The following is a 7,500-nucleotide window of genomic DNA, read 5'->3' as shown; positions in this document are numbered from 1 at the left end:
GTGAAGGACCCCCAAAATGATATGGGCCTATTTGGCCACGGACCCCCATCTCAAAATATTTAGTTCCAGGGACCCCCCCAGAAGCAAAGTTTGAGTTACAAATGTTCGCTTAAAAAATTCATGTATTCAAAGATTTGCGCACATTTTCACGACTTTTCAAAAATAGCAGATCTACAAGCTCGCAGCGCGGCACTTGAGAGTGCCGCGCTGTGAGCTTGTAGATCTTCTATTTTTCAATAGCACAGGTATAAGATAATTCCAGGCCGCTCCACCTTGGGCCCTGGTAACTCAGTCCCACTTCCCCCCCACTTGTGTCGCCCCTGGGGAGAAGACTTTGGCCATGGTCCATCCACTCTCTACCAAACCTTTGGATGAGGGATCCAGTGAGCAGTGATGTTAGTGACACACATGCTGCCTTTCTGTAAACAGTTTATGTTCCTGTAATTGGTTACAGAAAGAAGAGGCAGGAGGAGGCAGACGTTGCCACGGCTGTTTGTGCTGGCTATCAATATTTGAAGAGCATGTCTAATTTATACTCCAGTACGACGTGTCACATGCCGACAAAAGCTGATTCTTCAAAATAAGCTAGCTTTGAGGATGTGCTGTTGTTAGCAAACGACATCATTCTATGTACAGCAGGGTTCCCCAATAGGCGGCCCGCGGGCCATTTGCGGCCCGCGGGGAGCTACTGTCTGGCCCACACCAACCCCAGTAATAATGGTGGTATAAGAGCAGCAACAACACTAGTAGATCGTCGTTGTTGGGTGGAAATCTCGTTTCTCCAAATTTGTACGTTCTTTCGCAAATCATACAAGGCCGTCGCACAAAAGTAGTGAAAACAGCAGATCTACAAGCACACAACGCCTCGCACCGCGAGGCGTTGTGTGCTTGTAGATCGGCTGTTTTCACTAGTTTAAATCATTTTTAAAATGACAAATTCAAAACGAACGGTTTTGGACATACAAGGTTTTCACCCGACAACGACGAAAACTGTCGCTGGAGTAGCGGGAACGCCACCGTCGCCCCCTGCAATGTTGTGGCCCTCGGCTTGGTACCCTAGACATAATTCGGCCCTTGGGGAAAACTAATTGGGGAACCCTGATGTACAGTATGTACCAGTAAAGCCCTTTGTACACAGACGTGTTTGTCTCGCACAGAAAAAACGGACGATTTCATTTTTTTTAAAGAAAACAATGATTCTCTATGACCCCATGCACACGGGCTCTGAATTTGCCGTGCGGCAGGTGGCTGCGGCTGTGCGTTTTTTCCCCAATCGAACTCAGTTCGATTTGTGCGTCTTGTCGCATGCGGTAAAAACTCATTGACTCCTTGTATGACTCCTCTTCGGATCCGCAGTGTGGATTCCGCACAGCCTTGCACACCAAATCCAATTTTTTGAATTTCTGTAGCAGGTGATTGGATGTGGCCGTTTCTATCACAGTCTGGGAGTGCCAACTCCAACCACTCATATTGGCCTGTCTGCATGACGTTGCAGACAGGCAACGTCATGCACTCAGGCAACGTCACTCTATTGGCTCAGAGCCGCTCAGAGCCCGCCCATAGCTGCCGCTGATTGGTCCGGCCCGGGACTTTACGAGTGTTATCAACGCTGGCGGACCGAGCCCAGATGGTAAAGCAATGCAACGCAATGCTGCCACCATCTGGCGAAAGTCAGGTAAACTCCTGGTGCTCCAGAACGGATGCAAAAGTGGTGGCGCCCCCAGTGGAGGACCCCCTACACTGCAGCTCACATAAAATGCCGTAACTCCGGCTAGGAGCGACCGGGACAGCCGGGGCCGGTACCTATTCGTCCGCCTTGCCGGCACGGAGACCCCACCCCTCAGTTCTCACATGGCCCTCTTCTAGCGCCACCATGAGGCCGATTCTTGCAAAACACATTTTTGGACACTGCTCCTCCAATTTTTGCCCTAAAATCACGCAAATCGGTACACAGTATGTCTACACTCATCCCATCAACATGAATCTCTCCCATATAGCGCCACCTCCAGGCCGAATTTTAAAAACACATTTTTGGACACTGCTCCTACAGATTTTGCCCTAAAATCACGAAAATCACTGCACAGTATGTCTACACTCATGTCATCAACATGGATCAGGAAGATTTTGGCTAAACACATTTTTGCCCTATTTGTGGAGATAAGTGACCTACGGTCGCTTATCTCCCGATTAGGGAGCCTTACTGGTAAATAAATTGAGCTTTGAGTGTCGTCTGGACATGACAGCCGAATTGAAGCAACCTTCCAAACATACAGTGGTGATATGCTTAATGTAATACCACGCGGAAGTTTATCAGAACTATATTAGGCTGTAGTGCTCAACCAGCAGTCACATGAGGTTCTGATTGGGACAACAGCCCGCAGCATGTGCGTGCTGGCGAAAACCGTGGCGTTTCTGTTAAACCAGAGGAAGACAGCAGCGACCAATTATAAAGTGTGAGTCTTCCTGTTTCTGTTGTGGTCTGCTGTATATCTGAGAAGCGGACCTTTTTCAAAGTGCTACTTTCACTTCACATCACAAGACTCTGCAAAACGGATGGACAACAAATATTATTGCAGTTAGTACTAGGGCTGTCACGATTATGACATTTTACATGACGATTAATTTTCTCTCAAATAATTGCGATTAACGATTTAATTGTGTTTTTGTCGTTGACAATTACATTTCTGTTTGGCTTTTAGGCTTTGAAGTTACACATAGATATGACACATAAGCTAAATATACAAAGAAATTGCTTGACATATTTGACAACTTTATACTTAAAAAAGAACATTGATAGTGGAAATAGCCAATCTACAAGCTCACAACGCGTCGCATTGTGAGCTTGTAGATCTGCTATTTCCACTATTTTTGACATGAAAACGATTATGACGATTATGAAAAATAATCACGATTATGTTAAATAATCACGATTAGACGATTATGTAATAATTGTGACAGCCCTAGTTAGTACAGCATTGGGTGCCATGTAGCAAAATGGAACCACCATGTTCAATGTTGCAATATGTGTGGGGGGAATCGGGGGATTCGTATGAACTTAGGGTCTAATAGCCAGCCACCCCCCCAAAAAAATCCATATACAATAGAACTTTGGTCAGAATGCATGATACTAAACCGTGGCTGGCCTAATGCAAGCATTATGCATTATGCATGCATTATGTGACTTGTGTGACCCTTAATGACCCAAATATGTCAATTAGACGACAGCAGGCCAACGTTTTCAGGCCAAGGACCCCTTAGTTGAGAGAGGGATGAAGCAGGGACCCCCAAAACCCTTTCATAGAGTCCATTTGCTGTAGTTTAATCGTTATGACAGCACAATCATCAGTGTATATTATAGATTCATGTCAATTTGTGTTTTCAGATATTTAACCACTTGAACCGTCAATACTTAATAAACTTGACCTTTCACTCTGTACTTAGTCTGCTCTTTGTCCCCTCTACACCAAACCTCTTTGCCCAAAATAGCTGATCTACAAGCGAGGCGTTGTGTAAGATATTGTGGAAAGCTTTCCATTAGCGATAAAGAGGTGATAATTATTGAGCCATTCGTTAACTTTGTTAATCAGACCCTCTGAGAGAGCTGTGTAGCTGAAGGGAAGCTCTGGATGTGTTTCAGCGTGAATCGACTTCCCCTTTGCCAATAGAACAGTTCTGCAGTCCTATCAGGCATATGCACACATAGACATGAAAGGGGGCTTGAGCCCCTCCTGCCCTTTTATCCTTCTGTAAAAAAGTGCCCTCTTCAGACCATGAATGCAGTATCAGTTTACTGTGAGAAACGTCACTGTTTGTCTGTGTCCGTCCATGTATACGTGTACAAATGTTTCGGTCTATGGGTTTGCCGCTCTGACATCATGCTCTGATGTCACTGTGATGTCACACTAACAGAATCCCTTTTATACCCATATATGGAGTTCCCTGATGTCATCAATATTAATGATGCCCTGTTAGAGAGATCCCTTTGATGCCAGGGGGAACAAATCCCTTTTATGCCCATATATGGAGATCCCTGATGTCCATAGCCCTGATGTCCACATCAGGGCTGAGGCGTCTTACTAGCTATTATATTCTCATATTTACCAGTAAGACTCCCTAATCGGGAGATAAGCGACCGTAGGTCACTTATCTCCACAAAAAGGGCAAAAATTAGTTTTTCCAAAATCTTCCTGATACATGTTGATGACATGAGTGTAGACATACTGTGTAGTGATTTTCGTGATTTTAGGGCAAAATCTGTAGGAGCAGTGTCCAAAAATGTGTTTTTAAAAATCGGCCTGGAGGTGGCGCTATATGGGACAGATTCATGTTGATGGGATGAGTGTAGACATACTGTGTACCGATTTGCGTGATTTTAGGGCAAAAATGTTAGGAGCAGTGTCCAAAAATGTGTTTTGCAAGAATCGGCCTCATGGTGGCGCTAGAAGAGGGCCATGTGAGAAATGAGGGGTGGGGTCTCCGCGCCGCCAAGGCGGACGAATAGGTACCGGCCCCGGCTGTCCCGGTCGCTCCTAGCCGGAGTTACGGCATTTTATGTGAGCTGCAGTGTAGGGGGTCCTCCACTGGGGGCGCCACCACTTTTGCATCCGTTCTGGAGCACCAGGAGTCGGTGGTCCCCGGGAATTCCCCGTGAGCAGCCCCGTTGGGGTGGTCATTTGGTCAGTTTAGCACATTTGGTCATTTTTTACATCTGGGGGTCCCCCAGGGAGCTGGGGGTCCCTGGAGCTCCGGGGGTCCTTGGAGGTTGTAGTTTGGCAGGTAAGGAGTGTGTGTGCAAAATGTGGCATGGATGGGGGCAACGGTTGTGCAGATAGGAGCAGGGCAAAATTACACCTGGGGGTCCCCCAGGGACCTGGGGGTCCCTGGAGCTGCGGGGGTCCTTGGAGGTAGTAGTGTGGCAGGTAAGGAGTGTGTGTGCAAAATTTGGCGTGGCTGGGGGCAACGGTTGTGGAGATATGAGCAGGGCAAAAGTGTGACGTGTGACTGACTCACTCACGGACAGCCGGTGGAGCTTTTGATAGTAAATGCGACCTACGGTCGCAACTATGGTGAAAGAAATGCAAATGTCCTCTTTCCATGCCATACCTGAAGGCAGCATTCAAGAGAATTGCCTTGTCCAAACTCTCCTGAACTTGAATGCAGCATCTTATGTTGAAAGAATTGCCTTCTCTGTGTAGAAATCCATGCCGTTACGCCACATCTCCAGTATTGACTTGGTTACTCTTAGTTCAGTGTGGTATCACACACCGAAAATAGCCGACCTCCAAGCTGACGCGTTGTGAGCTTGCACGTCTGCTATTTTCGATATTTCTACCAAAAGGCCCCTTTAGGCATTTCAGCTCCTGCCTCTCTAACATTCTCTGCACGTCCCTGAGTCCTAGAAGTGAGGAAGGCTGATCAATCTGCTTATCCCTGCTGTCATTACTTTAGCCCCAGATGCCTTTTTCAGACGACTGAGACGGAGCCTGTAGCAGCATAGGATGTACAGTAGGATGGATGTGGAAGTCTGTTTGCTGAAATATTAATACCTGGGCATTATTTCCATGCGATATAAGGTGGAGCACCTTGGATTATTAATGCACTTTCACATTTATTTTTTTAGGTCAATTGTCCCATATCCTGCTTCCCATTGCACGAATGACCTGTGTACAGTACCTGACCTAAAATCACCTTCTATGAAGGAATACAATGAAGCATTCAAATAAAACTAGACCAGGTCAACCTGGTTGTGCCAGACCCTGGTTGTGCCAGATGATGACATCATCATGTCATCATCATATATACCCTTTATATAGAAAACCCGGACAGACCGACATTTGCTTATGTAGGCCTACCCATTTCATGGGTCTGGCAATAAAACCTCGGTTCGAAGTGAAGCGGTGAACTTTTATTCTATGTGTTCTAGAGCTTAAGAATTCTGAATTCTGAATGATTTTATCTGGAGGGCCGAATTGTCACGCGAAGCTTGACCAATCCTCAAAGACGTCAAAGTATGGTCTTATTGGACATTTTTAATCATCCAATCATCAGACCGGGACGGACACTACACACATATTCTGGACGTACGGGACAGATAAAACCTGTTCATTCTGTACTGAAATGACCATATATGGACATGGGGGGACACACATGGGTCACACACATTTACGGACAGATAAAACCTGTTCATTCTGTACTGAAATGACCATATATGGACATGGGGGACACACATTTACAGACAGATAAAACCTGTTCATTCTGGACTGAAATGACCATATATGGACATGGGGGACACACATTTACGGACAGATAAAACCTGTTCATTCTGGACTGAAATGACCATATATGGACATGGGGGACACACAAAGCCACTCCTTGGAAGCAGCTTTCACCGCTTCAAAAAAAAAATAAAAAAAAATGAAATTACAGAGTTTAACTCTATTATGGCACAACCACTTTGATCCAGAGATGGCATGTTCTATTATATTGTTTCAAAGATATCAGAGCAGTGGCGTCAGTTCAGCAAAAGCTAAGGTATGGCAACACCACCGGTCATGTTTCCATACCTTAGCAACAGGCATGATGAATTAATTTTAAGAACATTTTATTTTTTTACCCTGTAGCCATAACAGCTGACATAGCTTGCCATACGCAATTGACGCCTCTGTATCAGAGAAGATATTGTGATCTAATCTCACTCTGTCGATTTAATAATCTATAATTATTATAAAAATGACCTGCCCTCCCTCCCTACCCCAAGGGCATTTGAACCCATACATCAATTCTTAGCAGGGACGTGCTGGCCATTGGGAAAAGCGGGACAACTCCCGGACGGCCGGTTCATTCCCGACCGGTCCAGGCCGGCCTTTAGGAAGAAAGTTTAAATAAAATGTCGGCCTTCGTTCCATTTTGGGGGCTGGGCGGCCAACAAAGTAAATCGTCACTGCCGGGCAGAAACCTCGTATCTCCAAGTTTCAAATGTATACATTTTTTCGCAAAGCAAAGCCCTGCTTCAACATACAAGGCCGTTGCACAAAAGTAGTGAAAACAGCAGATCTACAAGCACACAACGCTCGTTGTGCGCTTGTAGATCGGCTGTTTTCACTAGTTTAAATAATTTTTAAAATGATAAATACAAAACAAACGGTTTTGGACATACAAGGTTTTCACCCGACAAAGACGAAATATAACTCATGTACAGTAATTGGCCCACTGGCTTGTCACTTGTCATGATCTGAAATGGCAAATCTTTGAGTAGCAGCAGCAGCGCTATAGAGAGAGATCTCTCTCTATAGCGTGCAATGAGGGCCTCTCCAACTCTTTTTCCCAGGCTGAATCAGGGGCCCAGCACGTCCCTGGTTCTTAGTGACAGAATTCCACACAATTCCAGTTCAGAACAGGCTGAAAGTAGCAGCCCTACTGCAGAGACTCCACAGCACCTGACTGATAATATCCAACCTGTCTTCCTCCATATATGGGCATTCCCATATGAAGTCCTGTTAG

Source organism: Nannobrachium achirus (genome assembly GCF_963921795.1).
Source record: "Nannobrachium achirus genome assembly, chromosome: 10".
Lineage (NCBI taxonomy): Eukaryota > Metazoa > Chordata > Actinopteri > Myctophiformes > Myctophidae > Nannobrachium > Nannobrachium achirus.
Note: the sequence above shows the minus strand (reverse complement) of the source record.